The sequence below is a fragment of the Thunnus maccoyii genome, chromosome 1 (genome assembly GCF_910596095.1).
Source record: "Thunnus maccoyii chromosome 1, fThuMac1.1, whole genome shotgun sequence".
Taxonomy (NCBI): Eukaryota; Metazoa; Chordata; class Actinopteri; order Scombriformes; family Scombridae; genus Thunnus; species Thunnus maccoyii.
In genome coordinates this window covers 5,565,495-5,589,012 of record NC_056533.1, presented here as the reverse complement: position 1 = coordinate 5,589,012, position 23,518 = coordinate 5,565,495, and the positions used below count along the sequence as shown (strand labels likewise).

At 41.9% G+C, this 23,518-nt stretch overlaps 1 protein-coding gene across 1 annotated transcript in view; it reads right to left on the bottom strand.

Annotated features, from left to right (window-relative positions):
- The window catches only part of znf536 (zinc finger protein 536), a 240,092-nt gene that overhangs the window by 113,567 nt on the left and 103,007 nt on the right, over positions 1–23,518 (bottom strand). The window contains exon 4 of the mRNA XM_042419451.1: positions 14,404–14,503. The gene's annotated coding sequence lies outside the window, so the exon portion shown is untranslated. The remainder of the gene's footprint in view (positions 1–14,403; positions 14,504–23,518) is intronic.

Genomic DNA, 23,518 nt, shown 5'->3' with positions numbered 1-23,518 from the left:
CTTCAGTATCAGCTTACAATTGCCCTATTACATCAGCATAAGTAACTGAATCCTAAGAGCTAACTAGCTTATAAGAGACCCAATCCCTCTGACTGTCTTTCCTCTACCTCAAGGCTTGGCTATGACTCTTTCCCATCCAGCTCAGAGCAGAATGCTCTATGGGTGTGCCTAATGTGGACTCGCTGAAATGTCAAAGCGTTATATATCCTTTTACGCACAGAGCGGCCCCTAAGGGTTTAATTGACTATGCTGTAAAGTGAGTTTGAGAGCCGCGAGAGAGCACGATGAAGATGAATATGTTTCATTAGAGGGCAAACAGAGCCTGATGGCTAGAATTGGCATTGAGAAAGAGGGAAGAGTCTAATATGGATGAAAAATACATTTGTCCATCCACGATTGAAATGTGCAGGAGTAGCTGTCCATTCCATGGCTAATCACCTTCAGTGAACTTGCCGGGTTAGCAATTCATACTTAACATGTGTTCTTTCCTCTTCTTCTCTTTTTTCTTCTCCCCTGGATGGTCTTTCTCTGAACCAAACAAGGAAGGAACAAGCTTCCAACGACTGCCTGGCGACTTCAAATACTTGTCAAACAAAGAACAGAGCAGAAGACAGAGAGAAGAGAAGGAGCCCCGCTACTATCCTGCGGCCTTCGTTTACCAATTATACTGAGTACCTGCTGACAGGTGGGTTGTCACAGTGTCTGCTTAGCCACCCAACTACCCTCATCTTCCCCCCTTCAAAATCCCATCACTTTCCATGCTGCTATGTTACAGTTTACCACGTGCTGTGGAAAAGGAAGCTCCTCGCACCTCTAGGCAAAAGGAGGAGACAAAAGAAAAGGAGGATAAAGAGGATAAGGTGGAGGAGGAAGAAGATAGTGGAGAGTTTGGCTTCAAGACTCAGGCTTTGATTTGAGAAACAGATAAGAGCGACAAGAAAGATGATGAAAAGGTTGTAAGAGTTCTGGCAAAGACTTGAGGTATCTACTGCTGTCTTGAAAGAATAGTTCAGTAAGACTTCTTGAGGGCCAGTGGTGACACTGTTTCATAGATCCTGCCCATACTTTAACCTTGGCAGGGTGGAAAGCCTCTGCAAAAGCATTTAGATCATGATGGGGCACTGAAGCTTCTGTTTTTGTGATGATACATGGAGCACAGCAGGGCTCTGTGCCATCTAAGTAGCACATTCAGTGGGCATTCAAAGATTTGTTCATGCCTGTAACATTTGGTATTCTGGCAGCTCGCTTAACTGCATAAAGGTTTAAAAGAGGGGCATAAAAGAAAGTAGCTCGATAACAATCAGGCAACAAAGTGCAATTTGGGGGATCTGGTAAAGAACAGATCCTACTTTAAAACTGATTAGTGCTTTTTGTAGATACGTTGGCAAATTTTGACTTTGATAAGAAAAACCCTCAAGCAACTCTCTTAATTCGGGCAACATTTGGTTCAGAGCAACATGCTGGCCCAACGTAGTTTTAGGTGCTGTATTTTCATTTGTTGCAATTCTGCACCTCTTAGAAATCAGAGTCCCAGAGGGAGAAGTTTTAGTAGAATATCCACCCTGGACTAGTTTCTGTCTAAAAAATCAGTCTCAGTACTGTGAATGACTTTAATGAAAAGAAAACAGGTAATTTAATTGGTCCTTCTAGACCTAACCGCTTTCAAACTGTAGTTTTACAACATCTGGCCACAAAATTGTCAGTTCCAAAGTTCTGTGAGCCCAAAATGTGAAATACTAATGTACAACAAGACCAGGTCTAAACCTAGTATATGCCTGGACCATGTATGAAACACTATGGGGCTTTACAAACTTTTTTTTCTTTTACATTTCATCTTTCACGTTTTTACACACTTTGTCTCTCTCTCTCTCTCTCTCTTAGCTTCTCCTCCTGAAACGCTGTAAAGAGGTTTGAAGACAGGGGCTCTCCCCCACGCACACCCTGTACCCCCCCCTACCCATCTCTTCTCTGTCTTGCCGTCTCAGAAACTCAGCCAGCCAACGAACACAACTGAGACAAAACATAACCATAATGGCTCATTAAAGGGAATGGAGACGACTTAGGCAAACAAAGCAGCCTTCACTGGGCTGTCACCGAAACTCCTGTGATGGTACGTCCAAACTCACGCTGGCGACAAGGAGGCAAAAATGACTTCCTCCCACCGAAATGTGCGGCGGTTTGGAGTGTTTTGACTGGGCTCGACGTGTCTCTATTTGTTCAGTGACAAATCTAATGTGTGCACAGCAGAGTGACAGACTTACCACTGTGCTCTAGAGAGAGAGAGAGAGAGGAAAAGTGTGCGTTCACCCTCTTTTTCTCTGCTTTCTTGGAGGCGAGGTGTGACTCGAGCAAAAAATGTCTCACTTCTACAAGGAGTTCTATAGACTTGGATTTGTGTTAGAATGAGGGTAGGTTAAGGCTAATTGTTTAGCTTAAAGTTTGTCAAGGAAATGGTTTGACAATATGGTTAAAGTCACACTCAAATTAGGGTTAGGGTTAGGGTTAGGGTTAAGGGTAGGGTAGGACTCAATCGAAGTAATTTGTAATTTGTGCCACAGTACATTATGTTAAGTCACCACAACAGCTTCAATACTCCTTGGTGTAGATGCTCCAAGGCCTTTATTTAAGCATCTTTGAATACCTCGAAAAACACTTTATAAATAAAAGTATTTAGTGTTTTGATGATGGCTGATGGAGAGCCCTGTTCCTTGGTGTTCAAATCTCTCAGGTGGGTTGAGATCTTGTGACTGTGAAGGCCACAGCGTACGATTCTAAACCTCTACACCAATTCTTCTCTTTAATTTCCACAACCATCAGTAAACCGATAACAAAATTGTTAAAATTTGGGGGTTTTTAGTCTTTTTAGTATGTCTTTGGGAGGAAATGAGGATGAGAGTTCAAGCCCTCCTTTGCGTCACATCCATGAGCCTCTTTGAAAATAAGAGGCTGCTACTCATACAGCGACTAAGAGTTTCTTTACTGCAGCCAATAAAAGTGTTACAGAGCGCAGACAGAACATTTTCAGAGATAATGGAGGCAGCTGGTGAACACAGGCCTTTATATTCACCCTTTTAACGGCAGAAATATATCGAGAAAGATAAAATAAAGCGATTCTCATACCAAACGTATGACACCGGACAAATGCAAAATGAGTGGCAACTAATCCATCATCAGTAGCATGGTGATTTCTATAAACTTTACGCTGTTGTCTTACACTCTACTGAAGTTCTTAAATTTATTTTTGAACAAGTTTTTTTTTTCTTCTAACTGAAGCTAGTGTGTGCAGCTAATCCCATAGGCCGCCACTGACCCAGCACCTACTGCAGTGAAAGTACAGTCGTATCTGCTTAGCAATCCCTCAGTAATTAAGGAAGGCCCGCACCATGCCTAAACCTCTCCCTGACACAGTGTTGTGTCTGCACTGCATGGAGACAAGGAGTAATAAGAGGCTTAAGGCTCATGTACCTGCCGCTCAGTGTGTGTCTGTGTGTGTGTGTGTGTTTCTAGAACAGAGGGACAGAAGATTAAAAAAGTGATCAGAAAAGTAGAATTAACCACCTTTACTGCTTTCTTAATTACTGTGAAGTCCACTTCTGTGTGAGCGCACTATAAATACCCTCCAACTCCCAAGACACCCTGAAAATCCAACTTGTAAATGAACGCATGCACACACACACATATACACACACACACACACACACACACATCCTTTTCAGAGAATGACCAAAATCTGAACCCGCCACTTCTCAGAAACTGGGCCAAACCATATGTCCTTCTGCATATTTTGGGATCAGACTAATTCATTTTGATGATAGCATAAAAAATGATATCTTCCAACAAAAAAAAAAGAGAGAAATTTGAAGACAGCAAGAACAGAAAGAGCTGGTAAGAGACTGAGAGAAAAAAAAAAAAAAAAAAGGAAAGCGAGCACATGCAGGAGGGCTATGGGGAATACATGTGATGAATCCAGGTCTGAGGGGGGAGTTCCAGGAGAGTAAAATAAGGTTGAACCTCAATAGGATCAGCATCCAGGGCAACAATACAATAAAAGTAGAAATTTTTGACAGTGATAAAATGATCTGTAATTAGGACAAACAGCACTAAAAGCAAGTTCAAAAATAATTGTTTTCTCGATGTGGGTTCGGTTTCTGGTTTGTGTGGATTCCCAGGATGGCAGGAGTTAAAAGAGAAAACAAAAAAGCCAAAGAAAAGGAGATGGAAAGACATAGAGGCAGTGTGTTCTTTAAGAGCGAGAACTGAGAAATTTTAATGTTGAGATAATGAATCTAAGAAATAGAGAGAAAAAGCAAGAACGTGACCTCTGCGAGGGTCAACGGTTAAGAGAAAGTAGACAAAGATGTTGCTGTTTAGAACAGCAGGGGGGGAGATGGAAAAAGAAAGAAGAAGAAAAGGAGAGAGGGTGAGTGAGTGAGTGACAAAGCAAATTCGAGGCACGAATTGAGCCACAATCCATCACAAGGCGAGGCATAAAAAATCTTTAAAAAAAAAAAAAACAATTTAAAAAACTCTCAACTAGTGTCCCTTAACATATTTATCCCCTCATACAGCTCACCAAAAAGACCTCTATTGTCGTAGCCTTTCATAACGCTCAGGCCTTTAATGGATTCAAGAACTGGCAAACTGGGCTGAAGAAAATCAGTTTGGCTGAGAAAGACAATAAGCAAGGGTGTATGTGAAAAAAAAAGCATAAAACAAAGCAAAGAAAGTGGCTGAGTTTAAACAAAGATACGGCTGAAATTAAAAAGAGGTGCGATAATTTGAGGAGCTCAGTTTTATAAAGGTTGGGCTGCAGGAAATGTAGCCGTGTTGACGCTGTCTGTTTCCCTCCAAAAGTTAAACAGGAATAGCTTATTTATATACTGAATACTGTTCCTATCTGTCCTCTGTGGAAAGACAGTTCCCTCAAAAGTCAGCGTGATCTGTATCATCATAGCAGAATAAATAAATGAATTCAGTTTTTCATAAATACCTAGGTATGATTGTCTAGTCGTTGTTACAGCTAAGGCTAAATGTGAAGTTGTGAACCAAAGCTTGCACTTTCTGACCAAAGTACAGTTTTAATCTGATTTTGTACTGACTTGAGGATTCATAAACTAATCAGTTGAACTCGTGATGTAACATTAAGCTTAAATTAGTAAAAGTGCAGCAGAAAAATGTGGTGAAAAGTACATGTACTCAGGAAGAATAACTTTGCAGATTAAGATTTTAAATGCAGAACATATAATCAGCTAATAATTTATTATTGTTGCATCGTTATCCATTATTATATTCATACTCTCCAGTATGAAGTAGTTAAAATGATCTGGACATGTTGCTTATATATTAAAGCAACAGTGATAATAATCAAATAATATATCAAAAATATGTACTGATCTGCCTGATGAGCAATTTTACTTTTTTGATACTTGAAGAACTGCATGTTGCTGATAATACCTCTGTTCTTATACTTTCAATGCAGGACCCAACATAAGCAAAAGTAGTGGTTTTAAATACTTTAAATTCAAATAGATTATTTTGACATGTGCTGCATTGTTCTTTCCTCCGAATGAATAAACACTGAACCGTTGCTTCAACGCTACTAAAAAATTAAAAAACACTGGGTGGATTTGAAGTGGAGATTCTTATTGTGTCTAATTCAGTCTTCTCTAATCTGAAGTCAGTGCCAGTATGTCAGAAAACATAATATAATTGTCTTTCAGTTGACAAGAACTAAAAATACACAGACAATAGTGCCGAGATGAGCAGAGGCAAAAAAAAAAAAAAAAAGGAGAGAAATGTTTTGTCCTTCAGCAGTGTTTTCACTCCACTTTCCCACCCCATGCCAGTGACTGCAGAATAAACGGATATGTGAATTAAACCCCATTGTTTTAAAAAGATCTGCTACTAAATTTAACCACTGCTCTTGTTCTGCTTCAGTGTGAAAGAATTTGCCAGTTATGTTTGTGTGTTTTAGTTTTCTTTATCCCTCACCGTCATCTCGGGCTACATACATCTCATATTGTTTGAACAAGTGTGAGTGCTGTGTGTGCATGTGTCAAGGCGAAAGAAAGAAAAAAAAAAAACACACACACACACACACACACACATATAGTTCAGCCATGCGATTTTTGCAATTAGAAAAGACACAAAAATAATTATTCTGCAGCGCAGTCAGTCGACATATCCTGAGTCGATGATGCACGGATCACGTGTTTAATAAAAAAGGTTAATCAGTTGTTAATCAGAGGATTAATAACTTGTTATTTTCTTTACAAAACCATTAATATTATGCCATAAATATTTAATGTTGATAGGTCTTTTTTTTTTTCTTCTTTTTTGGTGGGGAAGAAGGCGTGGGGTTGGGCGGGATATGTGCTTGGTGATGCAGGGCAGAGTGAGCAATATCCAGGCATTAATGTGCATTAATCATGCTTTGGTGAAGACAAATAAATTCATTCATGTTTATTAATACAACCTTGGAGAAAACAATACTCTTTACATTATTCACCAAGTTATTAATAAAGGATTTATGAACAGGAGGACCACAGGACAGAGACTGGGGATCAGGGAGAAAAGAAAGACAGACAACAAAAGGGCAGAAATAAGGAAAAAGAGAGCAGGAGAGGGAGGTCAGAGTCACAAAGCCAGGAGCAAAAGTTCATTAATGTTTGGGATGGATGGGGCACAACCGTTTAGAGAGGGGATGAAGTGTGTGTATTGCATGTGTGCGTGTCTGTGAAGCAGAGTGAAAGCAGTCCACCACTGGAAAGCTGGGGGTTAAACAGAGATTTTCTGCCCTTACTCTTTTTCTCCTTAACAAATTACCCTGCCCGTTTGCTAATCAAAGCAAAACAAATATTGCTTTTCATTCGCTCCATTTGTTTGAATGAACATACAGACATTCCCAAAATACTCATTCCCAGCTCAAATGTAATTAAATTGTGCCTTTAGTGAAAACATGCAGTGGTACTCCAATTAGTTGTGTTTTTGTCGTCGGGTAAAGATGGAGAATGGCAGTGGGTGCGCCCCAGGCACCTCGGTGTCCCGAAATGGAAGTATGTCTTGGCGGAGGATGCGGGTGAGGTGGGGTGGGGTGGAGGGAGGAGTGAAGGGGGGGGGGGGGGCGGTTGGTGTTTGTTAGACAATGTTTGGGTGCACAAGGCTGATTGCAATGACAGAAAAAAGTGTTTGCAGAGTTGGTGGATGTTTTGGTGATATGATCTTTTTTTGTTGATGTTACTCTGTGAGTACGGTATTACTGTCTTGACCAACAGTGATATGTATGTGTTTGAGATCAGGAAGTGTTCTTGTAAACCCGGAAAAACTGTCCTCACTAGAAAAACAACAGGATGAGTCATTTGTTCAAGTGCCTAAATATGACCTATATAGGGCACTTTTAACCATGAGTATTTTTTTTGGCAGGAAATGAGAGGAGAAAGGTCAGCTGATGGCAGGTCAAGAAACCCTCATGAGAATCATATTTGTGCTGTTGATTTATAACAAGTTCGGAGGGAAGTGACAAGACAATGTCATCCTGCACAACTCTGTCGTCATACAAGTACATTGAAATTGGACAATTATATATAACCCAGAATTACATTCAATAACAAAGTTTTTTACACCTAATACTTAAGTTTTATAGTCCTGCTTTCAACAATATCTGCAGATTGCATCTATGGTATGATTAAGGTCAGGAAAAGATTGTGATTATGGCAAATAAACTATGGTTGGGGTTGGGCAAAGACTGTGGTTATAGTTACTGTAATAAAAGGGCAAACATGAACTACAGGTCTTTGATGTGACGCCAGCTCTGGTCTCCCACATTGAAAGTCTAATGTGAAACATGCCTATCCACCACCTCAACATCCACTACATAGTTTTACTATGGACTATCAAAGAAAGGCAAAATGCCAAAAAGAGATTTTTAAAAACAAAAAAAAATGCATAAATAAGAGCTACAAATGAGTGTGGGCATTTTCTGGAAATTTTCTTTGATGTTCGATTTGTGCAGGATTTCAGTGATGGTCACCTGTTTTAATGTTGTGTTAATAGTGAGTGGTAGTGAAGATGGCTTTGTCTATCCATCCTCTCATCTCTAAGTTTCTCCCCTCCTCCATCTTAAATGCCTTCTTTCCTTGTTTTTTTTCTTCTTTTCCTTAAGCTCCAAATTGTGTTTTTATTGAAGGCTTATATGGATCGCTCCGCAAAATGTCATCCGTCAAGCTGTCAATGAATCCATCCTTTCATTTAATGATCAGCCTACCTGATATGCATTTTACATGGCTCCATATACCTTTAATGGGAATCAATGGAAAGCAAATAACGCTGGAAGCCAGTAAGCTGCATGTCTGACAGACGGTTGTGGACGCCGGTTATTTGTCAATACGCACAGCTCTGTTCTTAGCCGTGTGGCTTTGTACTGTATACGCCTGGATGAATGTGGCTGCAGAGGTGGCTCACTGTGGGTTAGAGACTGGCTTACATATGAGTCTGTACAATCCCGCTGCAACATTCTCCCACTTGCCTTGTCTCCATAAACTAAGAGAGAGGAAGAGATTGAGTGAAAGAGACAGAAAGAAAGGAGAGGGTGGAAATGATGAGGGCAGAAAGAGAGAAAGAAAGAAAGACAATTAATGAAAGAGGAGGAAGAAGAGATGGGGGAGCAGGAGGCTTTAAAAAAAAAGGATGGAGTAAAAAGGGCCAAGAAGGGAGAGAGAAGGGAGGGATAGACGACCATTCGCTGTGGTTTCAGTTAAATACTGATTTCATCATACGGTTGGTGGGGGAGGGAGGGGGGGGGGGGGGCATGGGGGGCTGGCGATGGTGGCTGTGGCTGTGGCAGCTCTAAAACACATAACTTTTTACGAAGTGAAAATCAAATATTAAAAATGACAGGCCTTATAAGTGTGCTGAGTGAGCTCGGGTCACGGAGGAAGGGAGGCGCGGGCGGCTTGTCAGCTACTATCTGTCAGGGCGAATTAGAAACAATCAGGGCCGAGTGAAAGGGAAGGTGATTGTTATTAAGCGGCGGGGCCCTGCGAGCGGGCGCCCCAGATGTGGCCGTGCATATAAAAGAACAGGAAGCCGACAGTTTAATTCAGGAAGCTTGCCGGGGCGAGCGAGCAATGCCACAAAGGAGGAGAGGGAGGCGGTGGGTGTTGGGAGAAGGGGGGGGGGGGGGAGGGGATATGAGGGGGTTGGGGCTTCTTGTCGCTAATATGCTGGAAGTTACTTTGATAACACATTAAGCCTTTTGTGGAATTGTGGAATGACGCACCTCCTTTTTTTTTTTTTTTTTTTTTTTTTTTTACTTTTTCCTCTGCTCATCCATCTCTGTCTATCCCACACAGGGAAGTGGCGGGTCAGCCCATAGCGAGGGCAATAGGAAGAATCAGAATCAGGGGTGGAATCTAGATAAGTCAACCTAAACACACACACGTACAAGAGCGAGGTGTGGAGAGACAGCCAAGTCCATATATCATTTACAACATGATATCCTGGGACGGAGAGAGAAACCCCTGAGCGGATGTATGTGTGTGACCGTGTGTGAGCTCCTGTCTGAGCACCCAACCCCCCTGAACATTGTTTAAATGTTTTTTTTTTCATTTTTTTTAATAATCATCTGACAGTCCCTCCCTGTCCCTCCCTGAGCTGCTATCAATGTTTGGTCCATGTGCTTTTTCTCTTGTGCATGTGGACAAACACACTGATGGACATGGACTCAGTTTTGACTCCTTTGGTAGTCCTCCTACGTGTCAAGCTGCACTCCCCCCCCTCCACGCCACCAAAACTCCTGAGACAGACATCAACGCCCACAGATCCCTGACAGGGAGATCTGGGGAACGAGTAGGGTGCAGAGGGGGATGCTGGGTAAGGTGGGGGATGTGAAGGAGGGGGGGGGGGGGGACTGGTTGATGTGTACAATATGTTAGTCAGGGGAGGGTGGGGGTATGTGAATGATAGGGAGCGACAGTAATCTGCCAAGAGGCTGCGGAGTGAAAGGCACATTGGCCATTGTGACGCGCTGAAAACCGCAGGAAAAAAAAAAACCTAACTTGATGTCTCAATTTAACTTTTAATTGTTGAATGGATATCAAACAAAGTCTGATCACTTAATTAGGGATAATAAAAACACAAGTACAACCAAAGATGGATTTACTAGAAGCTTTATTCAATTGTATGTGGAGCCAATCACTGCCTGCCTCCGAGACAGAAAGTCAAGTGGATCCATTGCCTCTCAAATAGTTTCACTTAACACCAGTTACGTGAAATCAATGGGTAGAACAGTAGGAAGAAAGAGCAGAAATGAAGGAGGTTGTTAAGATAGTTTCTTTCATATAGTGCCTCTGTCTCTGGAGCAAGAAGGCTTTGATTTCTATTTACTTTGTAGTGAGAGATATCGCAAGAAATTATCCCTCCCCTTAAGAATCACTGATCATCCAATAGGGTGGAATAAAGCAGCCTTGTCACATGCTCTCTCTCTCTCTCTCTCTCTCTCTGTCTGTTTCTTCCTCTCTCTCTTGTCGTCTCTATCGAGGTGATCAGTCGAACGCTCCTTGCCTAACACGAGCCGTCTCTGGTTTCCACCTCCCAGGTTTTTCTCTTCGTTGCCGCTGCTGATGTAGCGGAGGTTATAGTGTTAAACACGGAGCTGCTAAACGTTCCCCAAGGTAATAACAGTCAGCGTATGTACAGTACAGTGCTGTACAGCGACGGGAAGTTGCTGCCGAGTGTGGAAGCAATGGAGATGGAGAGAAAGAGGCGGGAGGGAGGGCGAGAGTGGAAGTAAAGGGAATAAAATAATTATAATAGTGAAATAATAAGCAGACAAAGAGGTGAAAACAGTGAGAAAAGAAGGGTGGAAGACGAGTAATTGCTAAACCAGGGGTATAAATAAGACAATGAGAAGTGATACTGATGCGCTGTTGTGATAGTCCTACCTGCTGGTTGCTGAGTGAACACAGGTGTATGCACTGTGGTTGTGATAACATGGGTGTAAATCCAGCTTTTCCACTACTATTTCATTTCTACGAGACTTTTTGGATAAGTTGTTACCTGGAAAGTATCTGCGATGCTACAAATATCAATGTTACTTATATTTGAATGTGAAAATGTATTCTTGGCTTTCGGGTTAGTGCTTTCACAAAACAATCTTTACTCGAGTTCTTCATACTGGCTTTTCTGGGAGCTTTCAGCTGCATCTCATGGTCTTCATCAGAAGGGAGAGAGTGTGTCGCCCCCCCCTACCCCCAACTTACTGACCTAAATTTGGTTAAAATTCAAAAGTTAAAAGGTAAAATAATCTGTGCCATTTGAAGGCTATATGAAGACTGTAAAAGAGATGTCATATCAAGGAAGAGGCCAAAAGTGGAAAAAAAGAAGATATGAATGCTGTAACAGGTGGAGTTTGCACCCCTCCAATCGCATCCAATCCAATCCACCCCCCCCAACCCCCCCCTTTTTCTCCAGGAGGCCAAGTTCAGGCCATGTCTAAGATTTCACAACGATTAGCGAGGGAGGGATGAGGAGGGATATAGAGATGTACTAGAGTAGCATAAGCCATTAATCACCAAGGAGGGAGGGAGAGGGAGAGAGGGAGGGATGGAGCAATAAAGAGAGAGAGAGAGAGAGAGAGAGAGAGAGAGAGAGAGAGAGGACTGTCCTAGCAAGGCTCTGCATGAGACTTGTACTTTTCCTGCATGGACCTCCAGGGGTCTTGTGTTAAACTGCAGTACAGTAGCTCAGTAGCAGTAAAGCAGCTTCCTAATCTCAGGCCTTTGGAAAGAGAGTCTGAGATTCCAGAACAAAACATATACAACAGATACATGTACGGCTTCATCTTATTGCCAACGTCTAAGATATCTCTGTTTGTGCAGTGTATTCTGCAGCTGAATTGCATTTAATCATGTTTAAAATTGAACAGAATGTATGGTTTACATTGCTGAGTATTTCAGTCTGTAATCAAAGCTGGTATTTAAGTTTCTAATCTGGTTAAATGAGAATACTGGAAAATGCTACTCTACATTTACAGTATTTCTTTTGTGCTCCTCATCAGCATGTGACTCCATTTTTACGTATATTGTGCTTCTGAAGTTGAAAAGCTAAGCCTAACTGTTCCGAATCTTTAACTCCAAATGTGGTCTTATTTGTTAGCGTATTGAGTATCATTGTCAACCCAATGTCCTGATGTTAAAATGTACAGTTTGACGGGAGTTTGGCTCTAACACGTCATTCCTAAAGATTTGACAGGCCATCTTATAAACTAGTAATGTTATGTTGTCTATGTTTTTTTTTTTTAATGTTCAACCCAAAAGGAAATGTAGACAGTGTTTATCATTGCCTAGTCTAGTCTTTGCTGATCTAGTGTCTCTATATGCAGGGTTTCCTGTTGACATGACCAAAATAATGGGCTGTCACAGGAAATATTCATATGACCATATCTGATCTGACACCTCTATGGTTACGGTTTGTTTTTTTTTAAGCATGAAAACTACTTGGTTAAGTTTACAAAAAGACTGTGTTCATGGTTTAAAGAAACCAACTTTGACTAGAATGTAAATATAGCTTTGATGAGAAAATCTTATCACTAGTTTCATTTACTCACATTTAGTAGTATGGAATTTCACCTGATAACAGGTGGTTATATGTAGGATGGACTTGGATTAAAATGTACGACAGCCTGTTATCAAGTGGCTAAATGACCTTACTTTGCCACATGACAACACAACAGACAAAACATGTCCACATCAATTCAGCAAATCCATCCACTGAGGAAGGCCATGATATAAGGCTGAAAGCATCAGAAACACAATGTAAATGGACTTTGCGCTGATAATTTCTTGTCCAACTGCTGTTTCCGAGTTCAAGAATGAGATAAATATTCAAATTTTATCAATAAGGAAAAGATTCTGATGAAAAAAATAAAACATAAGCAGAAAAGAGAATATTAATCAGTTTTGAATCTTGTTTTAGGTGAATATCAGAAGTCATAAAAGTCAGTGCAGAGAGCAGAAAAAGAGGAGTACACATGTTTCCAGCACTTGTACAAGGTATTGTATCAACATCTGTTCAACATTTAGATGTTTGCCTGGCTATAGCACCGCTTGCACATACGCTAAACTTTAAGCCAGACCTATGAGACCCATGAGTAGTAGTAAGTGAAGGAGTTTTGCTGGAAAACAGTTTCCATTCGTGTGCAATGTGATCATTACTACCAGCCTTGTCATATTGTACTGTGAAGCAGACATATAAGGTGTAGTCAAACTCCCCCATGCTTATTGCTGTGTTGGGAGGCAAGGTGAACCAGGGTGACCATAAAACCAGAATGGCCTTCACTTAGTGTTCCCTGCATCCACCTTTCTCCCCCCCTCACCCCCCTCCCACCCCCCCACGCCCACACACACACACACACACACACACACACACACCCATTCCTCTCCTCTTATTTTTTTTTTTTTTTTTTTTTTTCTGTACTATGAATAAATTTAGTCTGTCCCGGACATGAAAATGTCAAATACCTAAAATACACCTAGGCTAAATAGCATATTAATTTTTAATGCCTGCTCATCCTATGCTGCTATTCTCATATCAGGCCTGTCTGCCAACAGCTGTTGCTGGCTCTCCGGCTGGGAATTTATCATCCATCTAGCTAAAGGAGGGGAGAGAGGGAGAGAATAAAAAAAGAGATGGGAGACATTGTTCAGAAGACAAGGAAAAGGGGAGGGACAGATCTGTGTTTTCATGGATCCCTACCTCGCATTTATATCACCCACACCTCGCAACTTTTTTTTTTTTTTTTTTCTTTTTACTTTGATATACGAGTGGGGATTCAATTACACTAATGCCAAACATAAATTGTTCAAGATTCCTTCCTTTTTTCCCCCCTTTGTGGTGCGTTACGGTGCGAGCTCCTCATACATAAAAGAGAAATAAGGAGTATAGTGGTGACATTGACGCTGGAGGTAGTGACATTGGAGAGAGCGGCAGAGGGAGGCGAGATGCACTGAAGCAATGTGCCAGTGTGGGTGCTGAATGCCACCCATGTGTGTTTTTAGGTGGCATGTGGCGGATGATTATCATAGATTATCACAATCCAGATTGTTACAAGTTCTGTCTGCGCACATAGCAGCAGTGCAATGTAGCTGTGTGACTGTCTGTCTGTGTCTGTGTGTGTGTGTGTGTGTGTGTGTGGTTTAAGACAGAGTGCCTTTGGGGATAAGACTAAATGGTGAGTGAATGAAGAACAGTTGGAGTGTGTGAGTCTATGTGTGCATGTTGTTCTTTTATCTTTACAGTGCGAGTAGAAAGTATCATACAGGCTTTAGAGAAATGTAGAAAATCCTCAAGTTGGGGACATTTTGCTACAGGGCTAAAGGGAAAGGTACGAACTGTGTGTGAGCTTACCTTAACACACCAACAGCATACTGGAGTGCAGCCTGTCTGTTAGGATCAAGTGGCCTCTCGCTGTCACTCCTGACTGACTACTGCTTACTGGAATGGCCACCTAGAGGGAGAAACAGAGGAGGGGAAAGATTAGAAGAGGAGGTGATAATGAAATACCTGACCCGAAGAGGCAAAGAGGAAGATGGACAGAGGGGGTTGCAGCATGAAGAAGAAGAAGAAGAGGGTGATAGGTGGAGGAGCAGAAGAAGACAAGGTGGGGGAGGGGGGTTCGATATCAAGATGGAAATGTAACAAATTCAGCGAACGACGCTGCAGAGGTCAAGGGAACGCAGCCGAAAAAGGTTAAAGATGAAATCAAAGCCGGCGCGCTGCAGTGCCCGGAGGCACAGCTGAAAATCTATCCCTCCAAGGCAAGGCCACCGCTGACGCGAGGCAGACAAGAAGCTAAATACTGCACGCCACTCGGGGATCTTTCATTTTCAACCGATCAATAAGGGCTTATATTTATCAGGGCCTCCGAGCAGCTGCCACGTCTGACAACCTCCACTTCATTTTCGCACTCCTCCTCTGCTCTTTTCTCCTCCTCTTCTTCTTCTTCTCCCGTTCCTCCTCCTCCTCCTCCTCCTCCTCTTCACCCTCGCACGCTAAATTGAGACCCATCGACCATGAAAAGGGGCAGAGACCCTGGATTGCCATTAACCCCCCTTGTGTCACTAGACTGTCTAAAACACACACACACACACACACACACACACACACACAAATGCCCCGGAGATACAATTCTGCTAAAGGTCTGTCTCCCCCTTCTTTAAAGAAACATGCCTTATCATTATGGCCTTGGCACAGACACCAGCACCTCTTCATGTCTTTTGTTCCTCAAGCTGCCCATGCCACCCAAGACACACACACACACACACACTCCCCCTTCTCACACACACATACAATCATGGAGCTACACACTCTCTGCCACAACCTGATTTCACTTTTCATCTATTGCATTTTGTAAAAACATCTTCTTTTTGACAAATTTATTTCAAATAACAAAAATGTCAAATCCCAAATTACCACTGTAAATGTGAGGAGCATTATGAGAAGCGGAAGATCGAGTTTAGGGGTCTAAGTTAAAATAACTGGCTGTCTAATCATCTGCACAACAATATTTGCTGTGAGGCATTCTAAATAGATTATCGCTAGTCCATCTGTGTCATCATTGATTTATAAGGCATTAAGCTGCTTGGGGAAGAGATAGGGCCTCGCCTTCTCTGCTGTTAAAGGGGCTTCTTGTCGAAATCAGGGGCACAGCAATAGAACAACTGTGGCACTCGTCTAACCTCCCCTTTAATCGTCAGGCGAGAGGAAGTGAAAATAGGACGGGCGTATCTGGTTTTTTCGAAAAGGGGAAGTATGAATCCAAATTTTCTGCATCTCTTTTTGTTTGGCGATACAAAGAGACTGGGAGGAGGGGAGGAAGTACAGGAAAAAAAAAATACACAGAGAGAAACAAACAGCACACACAAACACACATGCACACATACACACATGCAGAAAAAAAAAAAAAAAAAAACAAGGGACATCATTAACATATGAATGCTATATGCAAATGGTAGGGAGAGAGCAGATGTTGTTGCATTTAATTGACCTATATGTGAATTGCATCCAAACCTTTCAGTGTGTTTTCTGGGCCCACTGAGTACAGTTTTGACTGGCTTTCTAGTACCACTCAACACACCAGCAGCGACTTCAGCAGTGTTTAAACATAAAGACTAAAAATAAAATACAATTGTATTCTAGGAGGAAGTAGTGTCTTGACTGAAAACTCGAAAATGAGGAGAATCTTTTTAAAACACATCGTGTATCCCTGATTCTTTTTTCTGTCCTTTTCTCATGTCATCACTGACATGAGTGATTGCAATTTTTTGTATTTGAGTAGTTTGTTCAGTAACAGGGAGTGAAAAGTACTCTACTTACTCTACTTAAGCACAGTTCTGAAGTACTTTTGCATCACTTGAGTATTTTCATTTTTGTCCACTTTACACAGGTACTTCTGTTACACTTTTCAGAGGAATATATTGTTTTATACTTTTTCTATCTGCTAAATTCATTGGATATATTTGTTTACTAGTTACTCTGCAGATTTAGATTGTTCATACAACATGTATGATGAACTTACAAAATGTGATCAACATTTAAATAGTTCAAATTAGCTCCCCCTCAACCAGCTACAATAGAAAAATAAATATAATATTCTAACCTTCTGAATACTTTTACTTTGGATGCTTTTGAGGATAAAATCCCTGAGATTTCAGTCCTGGTTGATTTGGCAACACCGCTGGTTGCTGAAAGTGGCAATTGGGTTTTAATAACACAGATCCCAGCAACTCTGTCTCCTAAAAAATTCAGTTTTTACTAGCTGGTTTTGCTTGATACATTTTGAAGGAAACATAATTGCTGTGTGGGTTTGTCCACAAAGTGCTACATACACAGCACACTCAAAGTGCAGGACCTTGACACCAGAGGCCCTGCTCTGTGTCCTGTGACCTGAGCGTAGTTAAGTTTACTTTGGTAAAGGTTAGAGAGAGAGATTGCGATATTCAAACCAAAACCACAATCTTCCCCAAGTGTTTAGCTGTATTCCTGTTTTTGCAGCAGTTTTGCAGATTCATTTAAAAAAAAAATCTTTCCATACTCTGTTAATGGACAACATTGAGTCTGTCTTTCTTACATATTTGCAAATTTGTAGTATATAATGTCATTTTTAGGAAACAGGGATGGGCACAGAGAAAGTGTTTCCCTCATATAACAGAGTATTTTGACATTGTGTTATTAAAACCTTTATTTAAGCACCTGAATATCTGAGTACTTATCCCATGACTCGTAACAGGTTAGGTGGGATGTCAGGCCCAGATACAAAGTGATTTCTCAGCTCTGCTTATATTTAGCTCTATCAAGCCCTTGACTACATTTGATTCAGCAGGTAGAGAGAGAGAGAGAGACACTGAGGCAGAGACACACGGAGAGAAAGAGGAGGGAAAGTCACGCATTTTACACTGCAATGTTTGCATGGGTGAGCCATGAAAAACACAGATGCTATTTTCATCTGGGCCTCTGCCTTTCATTTTTCCTCCACTTCTCCCCCCTTCCCTCCCTCCCCCCCTCCTCCCTCCTTCTCTCTTTTATTCTCTTACTCTATCCCTCTCTTTCTACCCCTCCAACCCCCTCACCCCCCCCATCTCTCATTCTTGGGAATGTCATTAAATTGTATTAAATAGCCTTTTGTCCAGGGGGCAAGGACCACCCGATATATGATAATACATTAAGGCCCCAGTGTAGCAGCCACTGAGCCGAAACCATCTTAAGAACAAGCATGGTGTGTGCCATTGTGTCTGTGTGTGTGTGTGTGTGTGTGTGTGCGCTAAAGAAGTGGATGGCAATGCTTTTAGAAAAAAAAAAAAAAAAGATGGAGAAAGGAGAATGAGGAGAGTTGGGGTAGAGGGATAGAAAGAGTGAGATACAGAGAAAGAGAGGGGAAGGGAGGGAGAGAACGAGGTGGTGTGGCTGCCTGCCTGCGCATGTGGCTCCCTAACAACTGTGACACATACTAATAGAAACATACCTAATAAATTACAAGCTTTCAGGGTCTGGCAAGCTGACATTTTCTCTGTGCGCGGGACAATTTCATATCTGCGGCGCAAAGTCGAGGGGCTGCTGGACCAAATTGCATCACACAGAGATGCCAGAGGATTAGCATAAAAATTAACACTTAAATTTCAGCTTATTGTCAACCCCACTCCTGCACCGGCTGCCTCACAACAATCAATTCCTCTTAGAAATCTGATTAGATTCCATGACGCTTATTATCCCAGTCATGTCTGCCTGCCCCCTCCACTCCCACCACCTCACACACACACACACACACACACACACACACACACACACTCTTACACACACAACATTGGCATAGTCAGAGCATTGGCTGCCACGACTGCCCAGACCATTTGTTTAAAAGGAATTACGGAGAAAATAAATCTATAGGTGTGGCATTTCTTTTGACAGACGATGCCTCTTTCTCTGTCTTGATGTTTATCTTTGTGTCTTTAGCCTGCACAGAAATGCGAGCAGACATGTTGACATTCTATTTTGTGAGTCAAGTTCATTTTAACTGTCTCGAATGCATTGTTGCAGCGATGGTCAACCACAAAATATGAGTGGTTATTATTCTCCGTTTTCCTTCCTTTCAGCAAGAAAAATGAACATTAAATTTAAGCGTTTAGATTACGATTTCACTGATTTGCCTCGGTCTTATTTATAATCACATGCCAACATGGTTTTATGTCTCTTTATTTCTAACCCTCGCCCCCCCCCTCCCAACACCCTTCAAAATGAACTTCACTGCATCTCATCCATCCGCAAGTACACAGCCATCACTAATGTTTTATGTTTACAGCTGAAAGCTGGAATGATGCACAAAAAAAAAAAAAAAAAAAAAAAAATCTCGTTTCGGGATCTCATGAGGCTGTCGCAATGAAATATTTGTCAATAACACTTTTTTGTTGAAGCACATTGCACAAGTATGTACTAAAAGCACAGCGCACGTTGGGTGGCTTTGGTAAGACTCTTGATTGTTTAGACAAATGGCATTTCATCGCATCCAGATGTCTTTAAGCTGTGCTCAACCACCATCGCTGCTTTCCAAGGCGCAGGCTGAATGTATACAAACATCTCCTCATAACTGCATTCCTCATCTGGGCCTGCAAGCGTCACAGCACTCGTCACTGAGCTTGGATGACAGCCTGCTGTACGGAAAGTTAACGTTTAATATTTAGGGGTTTTTAGGTGATCCTCTCAGGGGCAGAATCTTCCACTTAAAAGGGAGGGAAGGGGGGGAAGGGGGGGGGGGGGGTGATGACTAGTTTAGCTCAGTTGGAGGTAAAACTCATCACCCTGCAGCTCAACTAGAAAAAACAAATTTTTCTTTTTTTTTTTTTTGAGAGGTTTAAAATCAGATATGGAGCTTTTGCAGGGCAAAGGCATATTCCAAAGCAACACAAGTCATTTTAAAAGCTTTTTTTTTATTTATCTGAAGCATACAAGTGGCAGGGAGCGAGGTGCACCCTGGTCGGGCCGGGCCGGGCGTTATAACATAACGCTGGTACAAAGGGTCCTGAATAAAGACGCCCACAGGGTTGAGAGAGGGAGAGAAGAGAGAGGGAGAAGGAACAAATCGTCTGATGTTCTAAGTGGATAACAACAGCTCCTGCTATGCAGCAGCGGAGGCGCAGAATAATTTAAACCAGCTACCCAGCTACCCCACCCCACCCCTCCTCCCCTCCCCTCCCCTTCCCTTGCCTCACCCCCTACCCCCCCGGCCACCCCTCTATTCTTATGTTAACACGGCTAAAGAGGAGTGGGCCACCCAGCAGCAGAGAGCAGAAACTTAAGTCCACGCTTCAGGAAAAATAATCCATCTCTCTGCTCTCTCTCTCTCTCTCTCTGCTCTCGCTATCTCCCTTTTCGATGTAACTTTACTCACTTACACACACACACACACACACACACATACCGCTTGGTAAGGGAAAGGCTGAAACAGATGCAGGGGGAGAGCACCAGTACATTTACTGTGCCTTTAAAGCATATTACTTTTCAGACAAGAGTTTGAAGAATAATAAACCGGGCGCTTAACTGGGCTATTTTCCCTTTCGGTTAATGCCACGCAACGGCAAGGCGGGGGCGAGAAGAATTCATAAGTCTTTAAATGCAGAGTAAACACTGCTTTCTTTGTTGATTGTAGAGCTCTGTTGAGTTTTTTTGCGGATCTGGCCCCCCTTTCCCTCTTTCTCTTTCTTTCTGTGTCTATCTCTCTTTTTCAATCTCCAACCAGAAGGGCTGCTGTTGTGTTTGGTCTCCAAACAGCACATCTGAGGTACACACCTCGCTGACATTTTATAGGTTCAAATCCCCAAGAATGGGAGAGGGAGAGAGTCATATTTTATACCGGCGGTTTATTTTAACGGGCGCTTGTAATTAACGCAGCATGTCCTCTATCTCCCAGCCATCTATGCCAAGGCCTTTATTTAAACAACTTTATTGTGAAATGTTTGCGTTCTCAGCGTTCGGCCAGGGCCCACACACAGAATATTATTTCATACTTCAAGGCAAGGGCGGGGGAGTGTGGAGTGGGGGGGCTTTGGAAGAGTTTACGCTTTGAGTGGTTATTGTTTTTGATTACAGAAAGACTCTTTTTAAAATGGATCAAGCCTGGTAACCTTGCACACACACACACACACACACACACAAACACAGAGTCTCACACGTCTACCGTCTCATACTGAAGTTGTGAGAGGCTGAAGGAGAACCTGTTTACAGAAGGGGTGTGCGAACCTGAAGCCTTTGCCCGGGCCAAATGTACAATCTCAGCGTGATTTATGAGAGCAAGATCACACTATTTATGTCCAAATGAGAGCACTTGTTTAATGCCGCTGCTTGGGGGCTTCTTTTTGGAGTGTGTGTTTGTGTTCTCACTGGGTTTAATGGAATTTGATGGGGAGATTGAGTGTTTACACTTTGTCAAAACGACCCGGAGTTAACACGGCGCTCAACATACGCAGCCGTTTCTCGCGGGCTGTCGACGCAACTTAAAAGATCAAACCGTACGATACCGGCGACCTATCAAAACCCACATGTGTCGACCATGCTGCTGCATTTTGTGAACGTCTTATTTGTGGAGTAAGTCTCTTGTGGTGAACATCACACGGTAAAACGGCATCCCGGTCCGTCGTGGTTTCGCAAAATCAAACATTTCCTTATAAAGAAATTGATTTGATAACTTGGTACACAGGAAGCCACACTTGAGTTTTAAGTGTGGATGGCCAACATGGTGTAAGCTGTCAGCACATTAGCAGCTACATTTCCACACATTCCTGCACTTCTCCTTTGCCTCGGGTGTTCTTTGTATGTGACTACAACTGCCGAGTTAGACACTGGATGGGAGACAAATTTATATTGAAACCAGACAATAAAGCGCATGTTTATCTTATCTTCACTGCAAGGTCTTTTTAGTTTAAGTGTCCCTCATAAACACAAACCATAAATGCATATTAAAACCACATTCAGAGCACATTAAGGGGTTTAAAACAAAAATGCAACCTGTGTGATAATACACATGATGTGCACAACAGTCATCGTTGAAATATTTTTTGATTAAATGAAATAAATTTGATTATTCTTTGACCTTCATAAAAACACTCACAGCTGATATTCGATCGTTTTCTTATCATTGAATAATAAAGCATCCACCCTTATAATAAAAATCAAATCTTACAGTGTATACATGAAGCATTATGCTGTCCAGCAGATCAGATGCATCACAGATTGCCTTGGAGATACTAAGTTTAGTATATTCTGCTTTTAGCACAAAGATTGACAGGAAAAAAAAAAAACCTGCGAGAGAGAAAAAGAGAGAATGACTCGTGACAAAGGTTGAGAACAGAGTATGGCTGCACCGGAGCCTGCTGAGCAACCAGAAGACACTCCAACAAATGGATTTCAAAAGGGAGTTAGTGTGAGTGATGCTCCGGGCACTGCTGTGAACAAAGACTCCACAGCCTATTCTAATTGAGGTACGCACAGAAAAAGACTTAAGGACTGAAGGCCAAACAACTCGCTTTGACACGTTAACACACTGTACAGTAGTAGAAAGAAATGAGGTAACCAGACCTCTGTAGCCCGCTCAACACCTCGGCTTTAGGCTAGCAGCTCCAGGTTACATCAGCCACTACTAGCATAAGTGCCTGGACTGTCAGCTGTCATTGTGGGTAATGTAGGCGCCAGATTTTGACAAGAAAACGGAATGAGTGGAGTGGATTTAAAAACCATAATTGTGATCCTTTTCTTTAAAACAATCTGATAATGATATAGAGGTGCAATGCTTAATCTGCAGAGTACACAGTTGTATATAAAGTCATTTATGGAAGATAAAACTTAAACTTAATAATATATGTGTAGTTCAACAGTGTGGTTCCAGTGGTTTAAGAGGCAGCCGACTGCTTTAAGTGTTCCTCTTGTGTAGCTGACCCTGACCTGTGACCTGTGACCCGTGGAGGTCACAGGTCAGACCCTGACTCTGACCTCCTTGAGGAGAATAGCAACAAAAAAAAAATCACCTTCTGATAACCAAAAACAGTAATCAATACCTGATTAACTCAAACCATAACAAAGTTCCCTTGCAGCAGTAATGGTGATTATCTCTTGAACAACAGCGTTTAAGTGCTGGCTAAATGTGGCTGTTGGCCCGACTTGTGGTTTGTTAAAAGTATGACACACTGTAGTCCCTCATGTCTCATTTACACAAAAACACAAAATATGATCTTTTAACTTTTGATGTTAGCAAACTTTCCATAGCAATCCCATACCAGATGCTTATTGGAACATGCTGCCCTAATTTAAAATGATTTGTCCAAAAGTACCCCACATGAAAAGATTTAGCTTCATGGCTGTTTTTAATTTAGTTTGGGTCTTAGCAGTTGAGACAGAAAAAAACTCTGTTAAATATAGTCATTTTTTGCACATTTTCAGATTGCACTAACATCTAAGGAGTAATGGATAGTTCTTTAAAAATGAATAGTATAATAGTGAGCTGTCCATTTTTTCTCCACATTGAGAGCCCCTGCTTAATGGTGCAGATCTTTTTTTTTTCCCTCCTCCACATACGCATCATCTAAAATGGCCTGTTAGCCTTGTTAGCATTAATTGCTGAAATCACGGCGCCAGTTGGCTGAAAGCTAACAACAAATATAAAACCCTATATTTCCATCTAGCCTATATGCATCACGCCTGCGTTGGAGACAAGATGTTACGCTGCCACCGAAAATAAAAGAAGCTGAACTGCATTAAATGCTTGGTGATATCATTATAACGAGAAACACACATGCAAAAACATTCTTATTTTCCCCGTGGATACAAGTGAGAAAAGAGAAATCTGCAAAACCATTTGATTCTTAAAGCCACCAGCGTGACCCATGCTGGCCTTTAGACTACCAGCTGTAGCTGTGTGACGTCTGTGTAGCTGCAACAGGCTAGCACTGAGCTTCACCTACACATATCCTCTGACAAGATAAAC